At 40.6% G+C, this 20,706-nt stretch overlaps 1 protein-coding gene across 4 annotated transcripts in view; it reads right to left on the bottom strand.

Moving 5' to 3' along the window:
• LARP4B (La ribonucleoprotein 4B) overlaps positions 1 to 20,706 on the bottom strand; it is a 259,367-nt gene that overhangs the window by 156,659 nt on the left and 82,002 nt on the right. Inside the window, exon 1 of one of the 4 annotated variants that reach the window (XM_074193224.1) lies at positions 3,372 to 3,465. The exons of the other annotated variants lie outside the window; for them this stretch is intronic. The gene's annotated coding sequence lies outside the window, so the exon portion shown is untranslated. Of the gene's footprint in view, positions 1 to 3,371; positions 3,466 to 20,706 lie in introns of those variants that run through there. 4 annotated transcript variants of the gene reach the window in all.

Genomic DNA, 20,706 nt, shown 5'->3' with positions numbered 1-20,706 from the left:
AGGTAACTATGACTTTTTTATTTTATAAGTGAGGGGCACATATAGTCTAACCAACAAACCACTATTCTAAATGTGACATAGGAGATAATTACAATATAGCCATTCTAAAAATAGGGCTCAAGAAAAAAATGCTGTTTCTTAATTCTCAACTCCTATAATCTATACCTCTATAAGTGTTTTATGTCTTCCTGGATTATTTTAAATGAACATTCTATTTAAAGGAAAGTTCCATTCAAGTCAATTCCTTAATAACAAAACTTACTTTACCATTTACATATATCAATTTATGGAAAAATCTGCCATGAAAAATTCTATCACCCTCTCTTTCTTCTTTCCCATTAAGAACCCCACAAGAATTTTATTGATAAAAATATTTTATGAATTGAGCTAATAAATCAACCATAATCGCAAATATAGAAAACAATTCTTAGCATAAAAATGGACTGTTGACAACATGAGTTTTCCCCATTACCACCCACAAAAATCATAGGTTTTTGTTAGATTTTTGTTTTGTTTTTTTTAAATCAAGGGACAGCTTTAAGAACGGAAAAGAACTATTCTAAAATTAATATAGGAGACCCTAACAATGGTGCCATTCTAAAAACAAAACACAAAGCAACTATTTTTTTTGCCATAAAAGAAAAAAACTGAATAAATCTTAAAAGAGCATCAACAAAACTTCAAATACCTTCAACATGGTATAATTATTCTATTTTGTTTAATCAGTCAAATTCCAGTCTGGGTCTCACATATAAGAAGCAGTAGACAGCAGCACAGGAAGAACAATATGAATAAGGGGAAGAAGTGAACTAACTGCAAACAAGTTTAAAACAGGAGGGACAAGAGAATCTGTGCCATCCAAAAGAGAGAAAAGATACAAGATTTTCTTAAAGGTTAGAAGAATTAAGAAGACAAGAATAATGAAATGATTTTTAGAATTCCTGTTTAAAAATCAAAAACTAAAATCAGAAATAAAGTATTTCTTAAATGTTAAATAAAACTACAACTAGATTAAGCATGTTTCTACTGCTCAGTCTCCCCCATTCTTCTAAAGTTAGACCGACCCCTCAGGCATTTCCTTTAACCAACAAAATCAACTTCTAAACAAGAGGATAAAAGTGAAGGTGGATGAATTTTACTTAAAACAACATTTATTAAGCCCAGGTAAGGGATAAAGCACATGGTAGGTAAATAGAACTACAAAGACCTCACTAGATCCATCCTATTTCCCAAAAATTAGTCTTTTTCAGTAAGGAGCTTTGCCTTCTACTGAGCAAATTCAACAGAGCAAAAGTATTTTTCTGACTAAAAACCAACAACTAAAGTCTTCAAATGTAAAACTGAGGGAAACTGTCATTTTAATAAGTTTGACCAGCATACAAGTATGTCTCAAGTTCTATGACTTTTAGAAAAGGGAAAAAATTATTTAAGAGCATTTAACTTTTAAATAGAGATTAGGCAAACCACTTAAATAAGCTTGCTGGCATTTCATACAGGTTTGCTTACCTTCAATAGGAAACATTAAAATATTTCTTTGATAAGTGGAAAGAAAAGATTGTTTCATATAAGGCTAAAACAAAAGAAATTGTTAACTAAATTATAAACTTATGTTTGCGAAATTGTAATTGTCTGCTGATGGGTCCACCTGCCTCAAATCTTTCCAGTTCAACTTTCATCCAGTCACCAAAGTGATTTTCCTACAGGGAAGGCTGGAACAACCCCTCCCCTTCCCTTTCTCCTCCAACTCCACTGGCTCCCTATTGCTTCCACGAAAAAATACAAAACCCTCATTCCAAGTCCCTTTTAACCAAACACATTCTCCCTTCTTTTTTTACACTTAGAAAATTGTCACACACACTCTTCACTCCAGTAATAGAGACCTCCTCAATGTTCTCCATCTGGGGCAGTTCAAGTGGCATTTTCCTGACATGTCTGCAGTGCTCTCCCTCATCTGTGCATACAGGAGACTTCCAGCTTCATTCAAGTCCCAACTAAAACGGCTGCTTCTACAGAAAACCTTACTCAACACCCCATTAATTCTGATGGCTTTCCTCTTTTAATCAATTGCTATTTTTCTTCCATGTAGTTTGCTGGAAGGTTTTTCTTTAGCCTGCCCCACATCAGATGGAGAGCACTCTGATGAGAGGGGCAGTTTCTGTAACTTCAGCACTTTGCCCAGTGCCTGGTCCCTAAGAGGTTCTTGAAATTATCTTGAAGCTAGTAATCTAAGAAATAACCAGCGAAGCAACCAAAATGAAGCCTAGATAGTGATATTTAAAAGATAGATTTTTATCATAAAATGAAAAAAACAAGTTAAGAGTATTCAGCCTTTATTCATATGGGAAGGATGATAATAAATGGTCTTTCAATTCTTTTGCGGTAATCTGCGCCTTTCAGAGCTTCGAAGGATCATCATCCTCATCTTAGATAATGGACACAAAATGTAAGTCAGGAGATTTGCCCCTAAGTTGCTGGGTTTTTCAGCATTCTATTATACTGACCCTGAACAAAATACCCGACTGATCGATAAAAATGGGATCTAGCACGTTTTGGGGGGGAAAAAAATGAAAAATTCCTTAGAATGGAAACTTAGACTGAGTATTTTTTATAATTTCCGTTTATAGAAATTAGCAACAAAAATCTGAAAGGATATTGAGGAGGCGGCTTCAGTCTTGAGTTCAAAAAGACAAAAAGCACATTTTGAGTCGCGAGACCCAAGTTCAAAGCAGCAGGCCGGCCCCAAAGCCGAAACTTGGCCGCGGCGGCTTTTCCATGCGCCAAGCGAAGCTGCGCTGGAGCGTTCCTTCGGCCCCTTCCGGCTCCGCACCCGGGGACCGGGGGTCCGCGAGGCGGGCGCCCGGCAGAGGTGGCCTGGCCGCGGGTCACGGTCCGCGTCGGCCTCGGCCGAGAGGCGCGGCCATCGGCGAAGCCCACAGCGGCGCGGGGGTGGGCGGCGCGGCCCGCCCGGCCGCCTCGGGAAGTTGCAGCAAACTTCCCGGAGCGCGGCGGCGGGAGCCCGCGCGGGCCGCCCCGGGGCGCCGGGCGGGCGGAACAAAGCTCGGCGCGGCGCCGCCCGGGCCTCCGGCAGCCCCGGCCGGGCCGGGCCGCCGCACTGCGGGGCGGAGGCGCGGGCGCGGCGCGGCGCGGCCGGACACACGGCCCCGCGGCTCCGCGCCCCGGGCGCCGGCTCGGCCCGGGGGAGCCGCCCGCCCGGGGAGCCCCCGGCGGGAAGATGGCGGCTCCGGTGACAGGAGCGAGGCGGCGGCGGCGGCGGCGGGTCCGGGACCCCGGCCGGGGGCAGCCCCGGGGCGGCGGCGGGCCGCCGGGGAGTGGGGACGCGGGCGGCGCCGGGGCCCGGGCTCAGCTCTCACCTGTCACCGCCGCTCCGGCTCCGGCTCCGGCTCCGCCTGCAGCCGCCGCCGCCGCCGCCGCCGCCGCCCGACCCCGGCTGCTCCCAGCGACCGCACCACGCGCGGGGACCCGGGTGGGGGGAGGAGAGGGGCGGGGGGAGGAAGCGGCGAGGAGCGGCGGCGGCGCCGGGAAGGAGGGGGAGGGCGGGGCGGGGAGCGCGCGGGCTGGGCGGCGGCGGCGGCGGCGGCGGCGGGCGCTTCCCCTTTCAGGCCCGAAAATGTCTCAACCTCGAGACTCCGAATCCCCAACGCTCCTTCCCGTTCGCATGAGAACCCGCAGCCCCCCACTTCCGGGACCCCGGCGGAAGTCCCGCCCCCTCTCCCCGCCCCACTCCTCCCTTTCGAATTCACCCACCCAGGCCCGGAGACGGGCGGTCCCGGAGGCCGCGTCAGGGGCGAGGCCGCGCGCCCATTGGAGGAGCGGCGCCCCGCCCTCCCCCGCCCCGCCCACCGCCCGGGCCATTCCGCCGCTCCGCGCGCACCCCCGGGCCGGCGCTTCTGATTGGCGCGGGTCCGCGTGCGGCGGGCCGAGCGGCCCCGGGCCGGCGGCGAGCGAGTGGCTGCGCCCCGGCCGCCCCCCCCTCCCCTCCCCTCCCCTCCCCCGCCGCCGCCTCCCGGGCCGGCGCGCACGTGGCGGCCGGCGGCGCCCGTTGTCGGGGCCGGACCAGCGCGGCCGCCGCCTCCCCCCGGGGGCCCGGGGGACCCCGAAGACCCCGGCGGCGGCTCTTCACCCGGAGGGCGCGTGCAGCGCGGGCCCCCCAGGATTCCCGGCGCCAGTCCTCCCCGCCGGCCAGCCCGGCCCCGGCCGCCCCTCCAGCCCCCCGTACCCGCTCCCCAAAGAAAGTGGTCCCGAGGCGCCGCCCTTCCCCGAGGCCGCCGATCTGCCGGTGTCTCCCGTTCCGGAGCCGAGGGGTGGGGCGTCCCGGCTCACCGGAGGTAACCGAGGTGGAGAAGCCGCGCCCCGCGCCCGGGGCCCCGAGGCGGGACGCGCAGCCCCTGGGGCCCCGCTTCAGCTTTTCAGAGTCATCGCGGCGCCCGGGGGGCCGAGCTGCAGCTTCGCAGAAGCAGCCCCGGAGGAGCGAGGGTCTGTCGGCCGGCCCCCCAAGCCCGGCCCTCCGAGCCCCGGCCGTCCGCAGGACGGCAGCTCGGGCCAAGGGCGCGCCGTAAGCGGCAAGGGTCCGAGGAGGGACTCCGGCCCGAGGCCGGCGCCGAAAAGCTGGGAAGAGTCAGTCCAAGAGCCAGCCTTGGAGCCCAAGAGCCAGCCTTGGCCGAGTGGCCGCCTTACGCTTGGAAACCTCCAAGACTCTGCGTTGGAACTATCCAAATTGCAATTTCAGCCGCTAAACAGGGAACAAGTTAATGAGTAGATAACTAAGGCTAATCCTCTAAACAGCTTTTCAAATAAGCATCTCAATTTTAAACACAAATAATCAAGATTAAAGTATTAAAATATTTTTTTTGTTCCCTAGAAATACTAACTAATTAAATACATCGTCCTATCCTGTGCAGAACAAATGAAGTTAGTGACTTATTTTAGCTCTACTACTAGAGACTTTTCTTTGTAAAAGTACTTTGGCAATATAGCTACTTTCCAGAATTTTCTCTGAAAATAAGTCCATGATTTCTCTCTTTTGCCTTATCCACACTTTGGGAATTTCATCGAGAGGGAATTGCTCAGAATTTTTGCTTGTAGACTTAGTTGTCAAAAAACATTAAGTGTCTATTTTGTTTGTTTTTAGACCCTTACTAAGCCCTAGAGATAAAAATATTTTTTTTAAAAAGTCTCCCTACCCTCAAGAAGCCTGCTATCTAAGAATACAATACCTAAAGCAAGTTGGAAAAAGAGGGAGATCCTAAGAATGGATGAGAAGATACCAATATGGGATAGGATGAAGAAGTTCCAAGGTTGTACCTTGCAGTACCTGAGCTGAAGTCTTTCCTTATTTGGAGGTTTCAAGTTCATGGCTCCACCCCTCCAGTCAGAAAGGTAGCGATGATAATAATAAATTGTTCAACAATTTGGGGACGTGTTTCATCACAATTCAAGTCAAGTATCAATCAAAATTACTTGCATTTATGGATCACAGTTTTTATATCCATTATTTTAGTAATATAAGTTTTGCAGGGATTAAGCATACGATTTCATAAGGCATAGGAATTAGGCAATCCCTGAAAATAGGAAAGTAGCTATTTTTCAGATAATAGGATATATCATTTGAAAAAGGGGAAAGACTCCCAATAAGGACCTACTGTGAAATCTCACTGGGTCAGACAGGTGGCAAAATGGATAAAGTGTCAGACCTTGGAGTCAGGAACACTCATCTTCATGCATTCAGGTCCAGCCTCAGACACACATTAGCTTGGAGGACCAATCTAGCTAAATTCGAGGCTAATCAAATTTGCCTTGGCCAACATTATTACAAATTACTTTTATAAATGATTAGTGGATTTTTCACCACAACATTTCTTTAAGACAATCCATTAAGGCACAGTGGGATCAGAATCCTTCATAGAAGAATACTCAAATCAGTGAAATTGTATACTGCAAACTGAAAATTTGAAGATGAAATGTAAAAAAAAATAGGAAATAGGAAAAAGTGATTTTGAATCTACAGAATCTGAATCTACAAAATGTCTGGTTTCTTTTAGGACAAATGAGATAATATCAGAATTGCATCATAGAAACTTAGGCAAATATTTAACCTTTTGCTTTTACTATTACAGAATATCATGTGTACAGTTATGTGCTTTTGTCTTTCATTTTGTCCCAGTTCATTTTCTGTGATAAAATCTTAGAGTAGGAATTTATCTTCTTAGTAATAGTTTTTGTAGTTTAATAATAATATTTTGGTAGTGATTTTTGTAGTTTACTGTATATGCATGTTGTAATTTATTGAGAGGCCCCATTTAGATCTCTTCTAAATAGTCAAATCAAGTCACAGTTCAATACAAATACTCGTGTCCCTCTGTTTTTTCAAAGTTGCTTCAAAATAAAGTTAATAGTTACTTTTTTTTCCTCACAGAGGGTGGTCTTATCACATTATCCTGAACCAGAGATTAAGGACAAGAAGTGTGGACAAACATTATCAAAACCACATAGTTAGTCCCAAAAGTCTTAGTGCAGTTTTAAAACTAATATTCAACTACACTAAAACTTTTGGAAAGCCCTGCATTTGGTGAAGCTCCCATTCTATTAAGCTTAATAGCTAAAAATTTTAAAAAATACATATATAAACAGTATGTTAATTATTTAATCTTTGGTGAGCAGCACTATACCTAGAAGGTTTAACAATGAGGAGTGGTTTGGGTTGTTAATCATATCCATATAGAAACTTTCTAGTCCAACCCCCTTAGATGAGGAAAACAATTCCAGAGATGAAAAGTGTATGATTGCCCATGGTAACCCATATTACAGTCCTGTGAATCCAAGTGTAGCATTCCAGTATATCATTGCTGTAACTCTCAGAACACAATCCTGTATTGAAAACACTGTTGTTGTCTTTCCTTTTAAAAAGGGTATAAGTTCAGAATCAAGTTTAAGTTATTTGAGGAATAGAGAACTGCTCACCAGAGGTAATGCAACGAAAAGAAGCCTCTTAAAAACCAGAGGAGCAAGGCAGAGTAAACCCATCTTTAGCCCCATCCCTAGTAGCTGCTAACTCCTGGGTCACCCACCATAGACCAGCAAAGGAAACGATTCCATTGTGTGTTACAGATTATGGGGCCCATAGAAATGAGATAATTTAGAGATGAAGTCACTGAAAGCCTCCCCCAAGGAGGCTTTGTTTTTAAAGGTACAGAAAGATTTTCTTTCCCTTTGGTTTCTCAGTTGCTTCTCTGTTAAAAAGGTGGCTCAAACCAAGGTATAGATCTTACCTGGGAACGTGAAAAATTTATTCACTATTGTTATTCACTACCACAAATGACTGGGTGAATTGAACATTTTAACAGTATTTTGTCACCAAAGACACAGACATTCTATTATAAACATCCAATATAAGCTCTGATAACTCAAGATAGAACAAAAATCCAGCCACAGCGCCTGACAGACCAACCTGATGTAGGATCAAAGATAAAATACCTTATTTTAAGCAAATAACCAGCAGCCTATTAGGTCAAGAAAGGGAGACACGAATAACAATGGGCTTTAACTGTACATATTTGCCTTAGCCACATTCAAAGAACTGGCTATTTAAGTCTGACAGGAAGAAAGTGTTACTGGTTATAATCTTTTGAGTCACACTAATGCTTATGGAGACTAACAGCATTTGCAGTGTCATCTTTGAATAGTAATTGTAGCAAATTTTAGAACTGAATTAACCATCTATTCATAGTTTGTCCATAAAGTGTTTTCAATATCCATATTATTTTCTTGGGATTGTGACTTGCCTAAATTTAGACAGCTAAAGACTGAGACTGGATATGAACTCAGGTCCTCCTGACTCCAAGGTCGGTATTCCATCCACTGCCATCACCCATCTGCCCCATCCTTATCTTTTCAATAACTATTCCTTAACCAAAAATAAAATTTGAGGACTGCTGATCCACTATGTACAACCTATCCAAAACTTTCTGAATGACAGTTAAGAGGCTTTACACCAAATCTTTGTGAGTCTCTTCTGGTAAATTTTTTTTAAATGTACTTAAGATAGCAGGCATGTTGGCAGAAATACTGAAATTTGTTTTTAAAACTATTTTGAATCCGTTAAATGCTATAGAAATGGGATTTTATAATTATGTTTCATGTATGAAGAATTTCAGAACAACTCGAGGATCCAGAAATGCGCAATATTAATAATCTAAGACTTTTAGGATTTAATGACATATGGCTAAAAACAGACTGAATTCTTAGAGAAAGATGAGATCTCAATACAGTGATGTTACTGTAACTGGTGTAACAGTGGATAGAGCTCTAGGACTAGAGTCAAGAAGACCTAAATTGGCCTTAGAAGTTTACTAGCTTTGTGATCCTGGGCAAGTCACTTAACTTGTTTGCCTCAGTTTCCTCCACTGTAAAATGAGTACAATAATAGTGCCTACCTCCTAGGGTTGTAGTCAGGATCAGATATTTATAAAAGTTCTCAGTTTATCATAGTGGGCATCATAAGTGCTTACAGCTTTTCCTTCCCTTGGCCCACACCAAGATCCCCAGGAAAAGCAGCCGAGTATAACTGTGAATAGATAACTGGCCTTGGAGTGAAGAAAACCTAGACTCAAGTTTTGTTTTGGTTTTTTTACATATATCATCAATCTACCTAGCTGTGTGGCCTTGGACAAGCCACTTAACCCCATTGCCTTGCAAAAAAAAAAAAAAGAAAAGAAAGGCCTACATATATTGTCAATCAAAAAGCATTAAACCCTATAATTTGTACTCTTCTGAGTAGTTAGGATAAAAAAACAATAGTGAACTATTTGCTGCCTTCCAGGAGCTTACATGAGAAGCTTATTTTAAAAAAAAAAAACCAAGGTAATTTGGGGAACAGGCACCAGCATCTAGAGCTGATTGAACAGGAAAGACATCGTACAATACGTGGCTCTGGCTGGGATTCTGGGAGGTCAATTTGAGGAAGGAGTCTACTCCTGCACAAGAGACAGAAGCAGAAAGGGAATGTTGTGAGTTGCTGTAAGAAAGCTGTTTTGTCTAAATATAGAGTATGTGAAGGCTAGTGATGTATACTAAGCCTAGAAATTGTTGTGTTGTAAATGAAGTTTTGTCAAATAGTGTAAATAGAGGAGTTTTGCATTTGATCCTAGAGGTATTAGGGATTCACTGAAGTGTATTGAGCAGATGAAAGAAATGATAAAGGAATATCACTTTGGCTTCTCTGTGGAAGATGAATTTGGGGCAGTGAGCAAGGTGAGGGAGAGGAGGAAACTTTGAGACAGAAGCCAATTGTGTTAATACAGTAGTCAGGTATAAAGATCAAGGTGAATTTTACCTGAATAAGAGTGGTGGTATATGAGTGGAGGGGAGAAGTTAGTTGTAAGATAATATGGTGGTAATATTGACAGAACTAAGAAACTGATTGCATGTGTGGGGATAGGGATGCTGCCCCCAAATGAGGATGACTCCAAGCTAGTGACCCTGAGTGACTAAGGGGTTAATTGTGCCCTCATAAGAAACATGTTTGGAAGAGAGTAATTTCAGTAAGGAAGAAGAGGGGAAACAATGAGTTCTGTTTTGGAAATAGTGCATTTGATATATTAATGGATTATCCATTTCAAAATGTCCAAAAGATGCAGGACTAGGGTTCAGTAGAAAAAGCTAGTTCTAGACTAATAGACTTATAGGTCATCTTCCCAGAGCTGGTCACCAAATCTTAAAAAGTCAGGGGAGGTGGAGCAGTAGGGGGGGAAAGGAGAGGAGGGAAAGAGGAGAGAGAGAGAGACAGAGAGAGAGAGAGAGAGAGAAGATAAAGAAGTGAAGAAGAAAAGAAGGAGAAGAAAGAAGACCCAATACAGATCCTTTGGGTGCACCCACAGTTTGGGATGGAAGAGGCATTGAGAAGGAATAGAGAAATATAATACAAAAAAAGGAGAACCAAAGAGGGACAGTTTGACAGGGAAAGTCAAGAAAGATGAAGATCAAGAAATGGATGTTGGATTTAGCAATTAGATCACTGGAAACTTTAAAGAAACAGTTTCTTTTTTTTAAAAGGTTTTTTTGCAAGGTAAATGGGCTTAAGTGGCTTGCCCAAGGCCACACAGCTAGGTAATTATTGAGTGTCTGAGACCAGATTTGAACCCAGGTACTCCTGACTCCAGGGCTGGTGCTTTACCCACTACACCACCTAGCCACCCTTGGTTTCATTAAAGAGAAGAATTACTAAAGGTTTAACTGAATGAATGAGGAAATGGAAATGAGGAGACTAATCACACTTTTCTAGTAGTTTGGCTATGAAGGAAGGAAGAGATATAAGACTTAAGGGAATGATAGATCCAAATGAGGAATGTGGGTTTTTTTGTTTTTATTATGGGGCTTTGGGGAAGGATTTGGGTTGATTTTTTTTAAAGACAGGGGAGACTTTGGCCAATTTGTAGCAGAAGGGAAGGAGCCAATATTTAGAAAAAGATTGAAATTAAGAGAAAGGAGATGACTATAGAGATGATCTACCAGAAGAAATTGGGGAGAATAAGAATAAAGGGTTAAAAATAGAAGAGTTAGCCTTGGAGGGAAAGGCCATTTTTTAAATCAGAGGTCAGAGTAAGGGAGAAAGTATTGGGTGGGGTTAATATAAGGAATTTTGAAATATGGAGTAGGGTGTGAAGAAATTTACTGTGAATGGTCTCTCTCTCAATAAAGTATGATTTGAGGTCCTTTGCTGAGAAATTGGGGAAAATTGTAGACAACTAAAGAATAGAGAAGGTTTTAAACTGTATTTGCAATAACCAAAATCGTCACCTTTCAGTGTCCCAAGGCAATCCTCTAATGGAAACTTAATGAACTTAATGAATAAGTTTTAAACCAAAAAAAAAACCTTAAAAAACTTAATAAGTTTTAAACCAAAAAAAAAAGAATCCCGTCACACTGGTTACATTTTATGTGATATAATTATATGCATATATTTATTAATTTATATGATACATGGTAAATTTATTCAATGGCTACATAAAGTATCTGAACATAATATACATATATATATACATATACTGAATACTCAGCACAAATAAATAATTCATTAACATTTTATTAGATTAAATTGAACTTTATTTTCCCTCTGGAATTTCTTATTTAAAAAATATATTAAACCTTAATCTTGAGAGTATTTTAGCAACTGACAGTTCTGAAATCAACTTTTGGCAAGTTAATTATCCTCCCCCCCTTTTAAATAGTGAGGAATGGGAAGTTTAATAATTTGCTTAAAGCTAGAAGATAAAACTGCTTTGACTTTCTTTACATAATTTTAAAATTTAATAAGACGGGATAAGTAAATAATCAGAAGGGATATGAGGGAGAGAATAATCTACAATTGCACCAGGCCTTGTGTTATGCTTTCATCTGATTAGTTTGGATATTGTGGATAAAGGGCTAGCCTTAGAATCCCAGTACACCAGATCCTTAAGGTTGAATGTGGCTCATAAATTCATTTAAGTCATTTAACTTCATAGTGTTCCAGGCAATTCTGTAATCAACCACTTAGCCCTAAATATTCATTCTAATGGGGGAGATAATAAGCACAAATAGAGATTCACAAAATAAATACTAGGTAAGAAAGCAGAAGAGGAAGGGAAAGAAAGTGAACTAAGAAAGACCTTCCAAAGAAGGGGGCTCTGGAGCTGAGTCTGAAAGGAAACCAGGGATTGATTCCAAGAAGCTTAGAGAAGGAGGAAGAGCCTTTCGATCATAGATAGCAAAAGACAGTGCAGAGGCACGCAAAGGAGAGATGGAGAATGTCTGAGGCTGCTAAGACTGAAGCTGGAATCGTGTATACAACCTCTGGAAAACTTAATGGAAACTGGGGTCATGAAGAGGTTTTAATTCCCAAATACAAGTTTATAGAAGTTCATTGACTAAGAAATGACATTTGTTTTTAATTTCCAAGAGGATCAGTGATATCAGGTGATGTCTTGAGTGTGAATTGCATTGAAGTGAGGCAGAGTTGCACAAAATTGTCAGCCTCACTCTTTCAGGAGTCATCAAAATCTATTGGCAAGGGGCAGCTAGGTGGCACAGTGGATAGAACATCCCTGGAGTCAGGAGAACCCGAGTTCAAATCCAACCTCAGACACTTAATACTTACTTAGCTGTGTGACCTTGGGCAAGTCATTTAAATCCATTGTATTGCCAAATAAAAAAATAAAAACATTGTCAAGACAAAGGTCAGAATAACTAGTAATGATCCAGGGTGTAGTAGATGACCTTAGCATCACCAAGTTCTAAGCTTCTGCCACCTTCATTACCATTGAAATAAATTGTTCTCATCCATCCTTCTCCAACTCACCAACTGTTTGGGGCCCTGTTAATTGCCCTCTACCCGATATAGCCTATCTACACAGAATGTTTTCCATGGTGTGGCTGTTGTACATGCTACAGCTTCTTGGACTCACAATGAGAGCTGGATGCAAGGTGGACATCAAAGGTAGATGAACAACCTGGAAAAGGGCTTGGCAGGGCTTTCATATCAAAGGTACTGGTCCTCCCTGAACACCTCAAACACCCCAAAGAGTGACATAGACCCGAGCTTTAGGAAAATCAGTTTCAGATCTAGGACTCTATATAGGTTGTGTCATAATTATTCCTTAACCCTGCATTGGTGGAGAGAGTTTCCTCAAATCAAAAATTCTGGGGACAAAATATAGAAGCAGCTAATAAACTCAGCTTGCACTCCCACTACCAGCTCTACACTTGTAACATTATTTGGATAGTGTAATTATAACTTCATAAATTATGGTTCTAAAGCATATTCATGGCATATAATTGGTAGATTTTAATGTAAAACCAGTCTAAGAACTTTATAAGCATATGTATCTATTAGAGCATCTTTGATCTATATCATGAGTTCTATATCATTAAAAATTAAGACATTTATGCAATTGCTACATATTTTACAAGCAAAAATGCTTGAATGGAAGTTGGGAAAGACACAGGTTCAAATTTCCCCTGTGGCACTTATTAGAGTCACAACCTCTCTGAGTTTCAGGGTTTTTTTCATCTGTAAAATGAGGATAATGTTTATGACAAAGGGCTAGTGGGGAGAATGAAATGAAAAAATTTTTCTAAAGTTCTTTGCCAACCATAAAAGGTTATATAAGAATATCATATAGTTGGTAAATATTCTAGTACTTTTAAAATGAAATGCATTTTTTCTTATGCCTTAAAAATAAAGCAAAAATAAAAACTATTGTCAGTTTTCAAAAATAAAACATTTTTGATCTCCTTATTAGATCTGTTTTGTCTGCCTTGTGTTCATCTGCCTTTTTACCACCTGTCCTACCAGTTTAATATTACGCTAGCTACAGTAATAATAATAATAATAATAATAATAATAAATGTCAATAATGATAGTGATAATATCTAGCAGTTATATAGCATTGTGCTAAGTACTTCACAATTTTTTTATTTCAAATTAATTTTTATCCTTACAACAACCTTGGAAGATAGGTGTTATTATCCTCATTTTTCAGATTAAGAAATACAGATAATTTGCCCTTCAGTACTACTCTCTTAAGCCTCTCCTAGGTTCTTGCTTCTTCTTTCTACCCATTCTAAACTGTCCTTCATATTTTAATCAAATAATTTTTCCTACTTGTAGATCTGGTGATATTACTTCTTTGCTCTAAAAGCTTCTGCATCTTTCTACTGTCAATCCAGTAAAAGTTCACACTCCTCTATTGTACACTTAGAGTCCTTCACCATCTGTCACTCCTTTCTTTTCTAGCCTCCAACATGACAGGCCTCTCAATCCATTTCAGCAAAATTGAATTGTTCTTGATTCTAGATCTTGACTCATACTTTATCTGTAACTGAAACACCCTCCTTTCATTCACCTACTTATTCTTTAAACCCTACATTAAATGTCACCTCTCCCATGAAGCATTTTCTAGCCCCAGAGGTCTTTAAATCTATTCTGCTGGAGAACTGAGATGGTTCCTCCATTTTTAAACTGCTATTAAAATATAGAAGGCTCAGACTTCTAAATGAACTGATCAAAGGTGTAAATGAGGAGGGAATGTGTTCCTTGTCAATTTAAAGGGAAGTTCTGTGGTCATGAGCAGATAGCATCACAGAGAAAATATTTTGTGACTAATGTAGGAGAATCAGTCACACCTTGTGAGGCTTTGGATAAAAAACAGCAGCACAGTCTAGTAGTGAAATGGCTTTAGACAACACCACTCATACACACACACACACACACACACACACCATATTCACACCCCCATACACAAATACACATACAACCACACACACATATATGACACATGCACATACACACACATAACACATACACCACTCACACACACACACATGCATACACCCCATCCAGGCTATCAGACAGGTCTCACAGCAACCAGATGGTGTAGCTGAGTCCCTAGAGCAAAAGGGGATGATTTCAGCATTTGCAATGGAAGCTAAAAGATACACTAAAGGAAATACAGGTTCAGGATGATAGATAAGAACCCTTCCTTTGAGTCCATGAGGGGACTTCTTGAGAAGCCCTCACCCAGACCACTCCAATGCCTTAAAATTATGACTCTAACTAAACTCTAGAATGGCAGAACCCAGTGAAGCAATTTTTCAGCCCAAGACAACTTGGAAGATCTGAGGGAAAGGTCTGAGTTGGAAAAGGCCTTAGTGCAGCCCTGGCTCCAGCCATCCAGGAACAACCAAATGGGGTCTGGGTCCCTGGGTGTGTGGGGGTACTTGAGTCCTTGGCAGTCCAGTAAACCCAAGGATTACCAAGGACAACTTGGAAGGTCAGCAGAGTACTCACCAGAATAAGCATGGAGCCCAGTTCAACATGGGTCTCAGCGCAGCCCCAACCAGGGAGGTGCTTTCAGAGCACTCAGCCCATGGACAGTAAGGGGGGAAATTGTAGAGATCTCTCTGCTATCCCTGGAACAGGACTCTGTTGCTTTGCTCAGACTGAGATGCAACTCATAATCTGGGGTCCCATACTGCCATTCTATGGCAGGACCAGGGATCCTCTTCACAGCTCCAGGGCAAAGGGAGCACTTATGATCATCCATAGAGCAGAGCACAAGTCAGGAGAGCAGTAAGAACCTCTCATAAGACCTTGAAGGATTTGAGATCCCTGCAGGGTGTCCCCAAAACCCTCAAAAGCTTGGAGCAGTGCTTCCTGGAAACAGAGTCCCACCTTGGCAAAGAGTTAAATAGGGCTATAGGTGGGGGGGGGGGGATGAACAAACAACAGAAGAAAAAAGAATCTGATCATAGACAATTACTTTGGTCCCATGGAAGATCAAAATATATTCTCAGAAGATGACAAATTCAAAGCTTCTGAATCCAAAGTCTCTAAGAAAAATATGAATTGGGTTCAAGGTTATGGAAGAGCTCAAAAAAGGTTTTGAAAAGCAAGTAAGGGAAGAGGAAAAATTGGGAAGAAAAATACAAGTGATGAAGGAAAATCATAAACATTAAGACAGCAGTTTAGTCAAGGAGATACAAAAAATACTGAAGAAAATAAATGTTAAAAAATCAGTTTAGATTGAAAGGAAAAAAGCAATCCAAAAGGTCAATGAGGAGAAGAATGCCTTAAAAAGGAATTGGCCAGTTGGAAAAGAAGATTAAAAAAAACTCTCTGAAGAAAATAATTCCTTCAAATCTAGAATAGCACTAAGAGAAGGTGATGACTTTGAGAGAAATCAAGAAACAATAAAGCAAAACCAAAAGGATGAAAATCTAGAAGAAAATGGAAAAACAACCTGGAAAACAGATTCAGAAGAGATAATTTAAAAATTATTGGACTACCTGAAAGTCATGACCAGGAAAAAAGTCCTAGACTTCATTTTAAAGAAATTCTCCAGGAAAATTACCCTGATATGCTGGAAGCAGAGGGTAAAATAGAAATTGAGGGAATTCCCCAAACACCTCCAAAAGAGATCCAAAATAAAAACTCCAAGAAATATTAGAGCCAAATTCCAGAACTCCCAATTCAAGGAGAAAATATTACAAGCAGCCAGAAAGAAACAATTCAAAAACATGTAGCTATAGAGAGGATTACACAGGACTTGGCAGCATCTACATTAAGGCTTTGTAGGACTTGGAATATAATATTCCAAAAGACAAAAGAGCTTGGATTACAATCAAGAATCAACTGATATTCAGCAAAACTGAACATCCTCTTTCAGGGGAAAAGATGGACATTTAATTAAACAGACATTCAAATGACATTCAATGAAAGGGACAATCAAAGTTTTCCCTGTTGAGACCACCAGAGCTGAACAGAAAATTTGATCTCCAGGTACAGGACTCAGGTGAACCATAAACAGGGTGGACGAGAAGGCAAATGATGATGAAGGATTTAATAATGCTGAACTGCATGTTTTCCTGAGTGGGAGGATGATACTGATAACTCATGTGAACCTTCTCATTTATTAGGAAAGTTGGAAGGAGCATATATAGACAAGGCACAGGAAGGAGATGAATATGAAGGTATAATATATTATAATGGGTGAGGAGGGAATGGACTGGGAGAAAAGGAAAGGAGAGGTAGAATGGGTTAAGATATTTCATATAAAAAAGGGAAGAAAAAGCTTTTGCAATGAAGTGGAAGTGGGGAAGGTGAGGGGGAATGAGTGAGCCTTCATTCTCATCAGAAATAGATCAGTGAAGAAATAACATACACATTTAGAAATATAGAAATTTAGAAATAAATATAGAAATCTATCTTACCCTAGAGGGAAAAAAAAGAGAGGAAAGGGATGGATGGGGAATGGGGGGATGAAGGTGATAGAAGAGAGGGAAGATCATGGGAGAGATAGTCAGATACAACACATCTTTGAGGAAGAACGGGGTGAAAGGAGAGAGAGAATAGAAAAATGGGGGTGGGGAGGGATAGGGTGGAGGGAAATATATCTAGCAAGAGCAACTGTAGGAAAAAAATATTGAAACAACTTCTCTAATGGACTTAGAATAAAGAATGTGATCCATCCTAGAGACAGAGCTGATGGTTTCAGAACATAGAATAAGGTACACTTTTTTTTCTCTCACTTTATTTTTCTTGAGGTTTCTCTATCTCTGTGGGGGGGGGAATTATAATTACTTTTACAAGAAGACTATTGTAGTAATGCAGAAATAAAGGAAAAAAGAAATTTATTTGGTTTTTTTTTAGGTTTTTGCAAGGCAAATAGGGTTAAGTGGCTTGCCCAAGGCTACATAGCTAGGTAATTATTGAGTGTCTGAGGCTGGATTTGAACTCAGGTACTCCTGACTCCAGGGCTGGTGCTCTATCCACTGTGTCACCTAGCCACCCCCCCCCAAAAAGAAAGAGTTCCCCCTGTGCCATATGTATTTCTTATAATCTAACCTCACCAACACTGTATGGTAAGTCTATGCCTACTCTTCTGATCCTTTTCTATTTTTGAAAGACCCAGACTTGGGGGAGAGGGATTATTCTTCCTTTGCCAAAGTAATAAATATCCTCTCCTAAAAGCTAAGTGATACTACTGGCTGATAATGGGGAGTTGACTGGATACATTTTATGAGCAATCAAATGTTATAAAAACTCAGCCTTTCAATCAGGGTGGCCTTACTTCCTCTCAGAAGTTCCGTGATCAAGGACAATTTTAAAAGACCTGTGATGGAAAATGCCATCCACATTCAGAGAAAAAAACTGTGGAGTCTGAGTGGAAATCAGAGCATACTATTTTCACCTTTTAAAACTTTTTAAATTTCTCATTTCTCATTAAATTTCTCTTTAGTACTGATTCATTGTTTCACAACATGACCAATATGGAAATATGTTCAACATGATTGTACATGTGTAACCTACATCAGATTACTTGCTATTGTGGGGAGGAGAGACTGAAGGAAAGGAGGTAGAAAAATGTAAAACTCTATCTTAACAAGAAAGATGAATGTTGAAAACTATCTTTGCATGTAATTGGAAAAAAATAGAATAACATTAAAAAAATAAAGAAAAAAACCTTTCCTTATCATCCTACAACAGGGAAGAAGTAATAATTATTTCTGGAGACTCAGCCCAGCGGTAAGAATGGGAGATGGAAAAATAGCCCCAAGGGGGAACTTCATAGACAATAGCTATCTTTTTATTATTGAAGATTTGCCTATATGCTCCTTGAGGTTATCTATCCAAGTTTTGTAGGTCTCCTTTGTATATTCCACACACAATAAACAAAAAAAAATATGTTGCTACATGTTATTATCTGAATTGATTACATTGAATTGCATTGATTAAAACAAAACAAAACAGGTTGCATCAGGTAGCTAGGTGGCACAGTGGATAGAGCACCAGGCCTGACGTCAGGAGGACCTGAGTTCAAATTTGAACTCAGACACTTAATAATTACCTAGCTGTGTGGCCTTGGGCAAGTCACTTAACCCTATTGCCTTGCAAAACCTAAAAAAAAAACAGGTTGTATCACAAAAGTTTGCTTGAAAGTCAGTCATGTGACACTCAGAAGCAGCATTTTTCTATAGAACTAGTAGGTCAGCCCATAAAACCTATTTCTATCTAAATATCCTTGAAAGTCTAACATTTTTACAAAGTGCCACAACATATATATGACAATGTATCTTTGAGAAAATGTATTCATATTTCCAACTTGGTTTGCTAGGAACATAGGAATGAATGAATGAATGAACTAGGGAAAATGTACTTAATAAGTGGTTACTATGTATCAGACACAATGTTAAATGATGGAATAAAAAAAATGTTTTAAAAGAAATAATTCCTGCCTTCAAAGAGTCTACAGTCTAATAAGATACATAAAAGTAGAAAGTGTCTATTTAGAAGATGAAAGGGGCCCCCTTTCATGGCCATTTTAGGGGATACAAGGACTCCTTAACCTTAAGTCAATGTTGGTGGCTCCCCCAGTCTAAGGCAGAAGACTGGTACCAACAAGAATAGAAAAACAACAGGCCAGGCTGGGTAAAGGGTTGCAAAGAGAGATAGAATGGCAGTATTTCCTGATTTTTGTGTTAGATTATCACTTATTTTTTATTCCTCTTGACTTTGGGAATTCATCTACCTTATGAAAGTCACACTTCTTTGCTCCCAATCACAAGAGCAATAACTGCCTCCCTGACTTGGTTGGACCAGAACACTGTCTCATTTCTGGTCTATTGTTCTCTGCTTAAAGAAAGTACATAACCTACATTAAATTTTCTAAGATTAAAAAAATTTAAAGTTCTCTCCTATTTCTCCTCTACTCTTCTCACTTTTTCATTTATAAAAATGAAAAAAAATTCATTAGAAAAGTGAAATTGGGGCTATGTGGCACAAATGGATAGAGCACCGACCCTGGAATCAGGAGTACCTGAGTTCGTATCCAGCCTCAGACACTTAATAATTACCTAGCTGTGTGGCCCTGGGCAAACCACTTAACCCCGTTTGCCTTGCAAAAATCTTAAAAAAAAATGAAATTGCACAGAAATAGTTAAGATCCTTGGTAACACTAAGGTGAAATTTCTCTTTTGTCCTACAGGAAATTCAGTTTTAGTTCAACAAACATTAAATACTAGAGAAGGTAAAATTAAATAAGACTATTCTCACACCATACTCAGAGATAGAGTTGATACAAAAGTAACTGCAACACAAAATGATAGCTCACATTTTGGGGACCACATCAAATTTTATAATGCACCTTATTCATAGCAATTCAGTAAGGTACATGGTGAAGACATTATTATCCCTATTTTAAAGATAATGAATCAGGATTAAAAGAATAGAGTTAACTGGACCATTTGCCAATCCTAGCAGTAAAGCAAGGATTTGAGTCCCAGTCTTCTAGTTTTCTAAATATGGGACTTTATACCATACTAGAACATATGTTTAAGTTCAAACAAAAGACTTTCTCAGGTCCAGAAAGAAAAGATCATTTCTAAGTAAAAGGTATTGAGAGATAACTATATAGAAATGATAGCAATGAGGTTTGATTGGATGCCTGGGTTCACCAACACAGGTACAAAATCTTAAGAGAGGGAAACAGAGGCATTGCTTATGAATAAGTGTAACCCACATGTTAAAGAATCCTGGAATTCAATCTGAGATTCTAGTCCCACAGAATCTCAAGACCTCATAGGCTATGACATCCAACTCAGCACTGGCCAATATCTTACTGTCTCCTGAGCAGTCCCATTTTGGTTTTTAGATAGCACCACTTGTTATGAATTTTTTCTAGCCATCAAGCCTCTTTATAACTTCTACCTATTGTTCCCAGTGTTTCTTCTAGGGTCATGAAAAGTGAATCTAATTCCACTTTCCACAAGGTAAGTCTCTCAAATACTTAGAAACAGTTGTTGTGCCTTTTATTTTTTTTTCAGGTTCAACATTCCCAATTCCTTTAATTCCTTCTCATGTGGCATGACCTGGAGGCTCTTTATCATCCACTTTGTCATCCTCTGAATAATCTTGGATTTATAAAGATTTTTTTTCGAAAATGTGGTGCCAAGATCCAAACAAATCATTCTTGATATAATCTGGCCAAAGGGAAGGGATACTTTTTTTAATGCAGATGATATTAAGGCCATTTTTCACTGCCAGATTGCATTGAAGAATTGTTTTGACCTTGCAGTCAATAAAAGTCTACAGATCTTTTTCAGATAACCTGTGGTCAAGGGTTCCTTAATTTACAAAGCTGATTTTTTTTAATC

This window comes from Macrotis lagotis, chromosome 7 (assembly GCF_037893015.1).
Source record: "Macrotis lagotis isolate mMagLag1 chromosome 7, bilby.v1.9.chrom.fasta, whole genome shotgun sequence".
In the NCBI taxonomy this organism is placed as follows: Eukaryota; Metazoa; Chordata; class Mammalia; order Peramelemorphia; family Peramelidae; genus Macrotis; species Macrotis lagotis.
The sequence above is the reverse complement of the archived record's forward strand: the minus strand, read 5'-3'. Positions and strand labels throughout refer to the sequence as shown.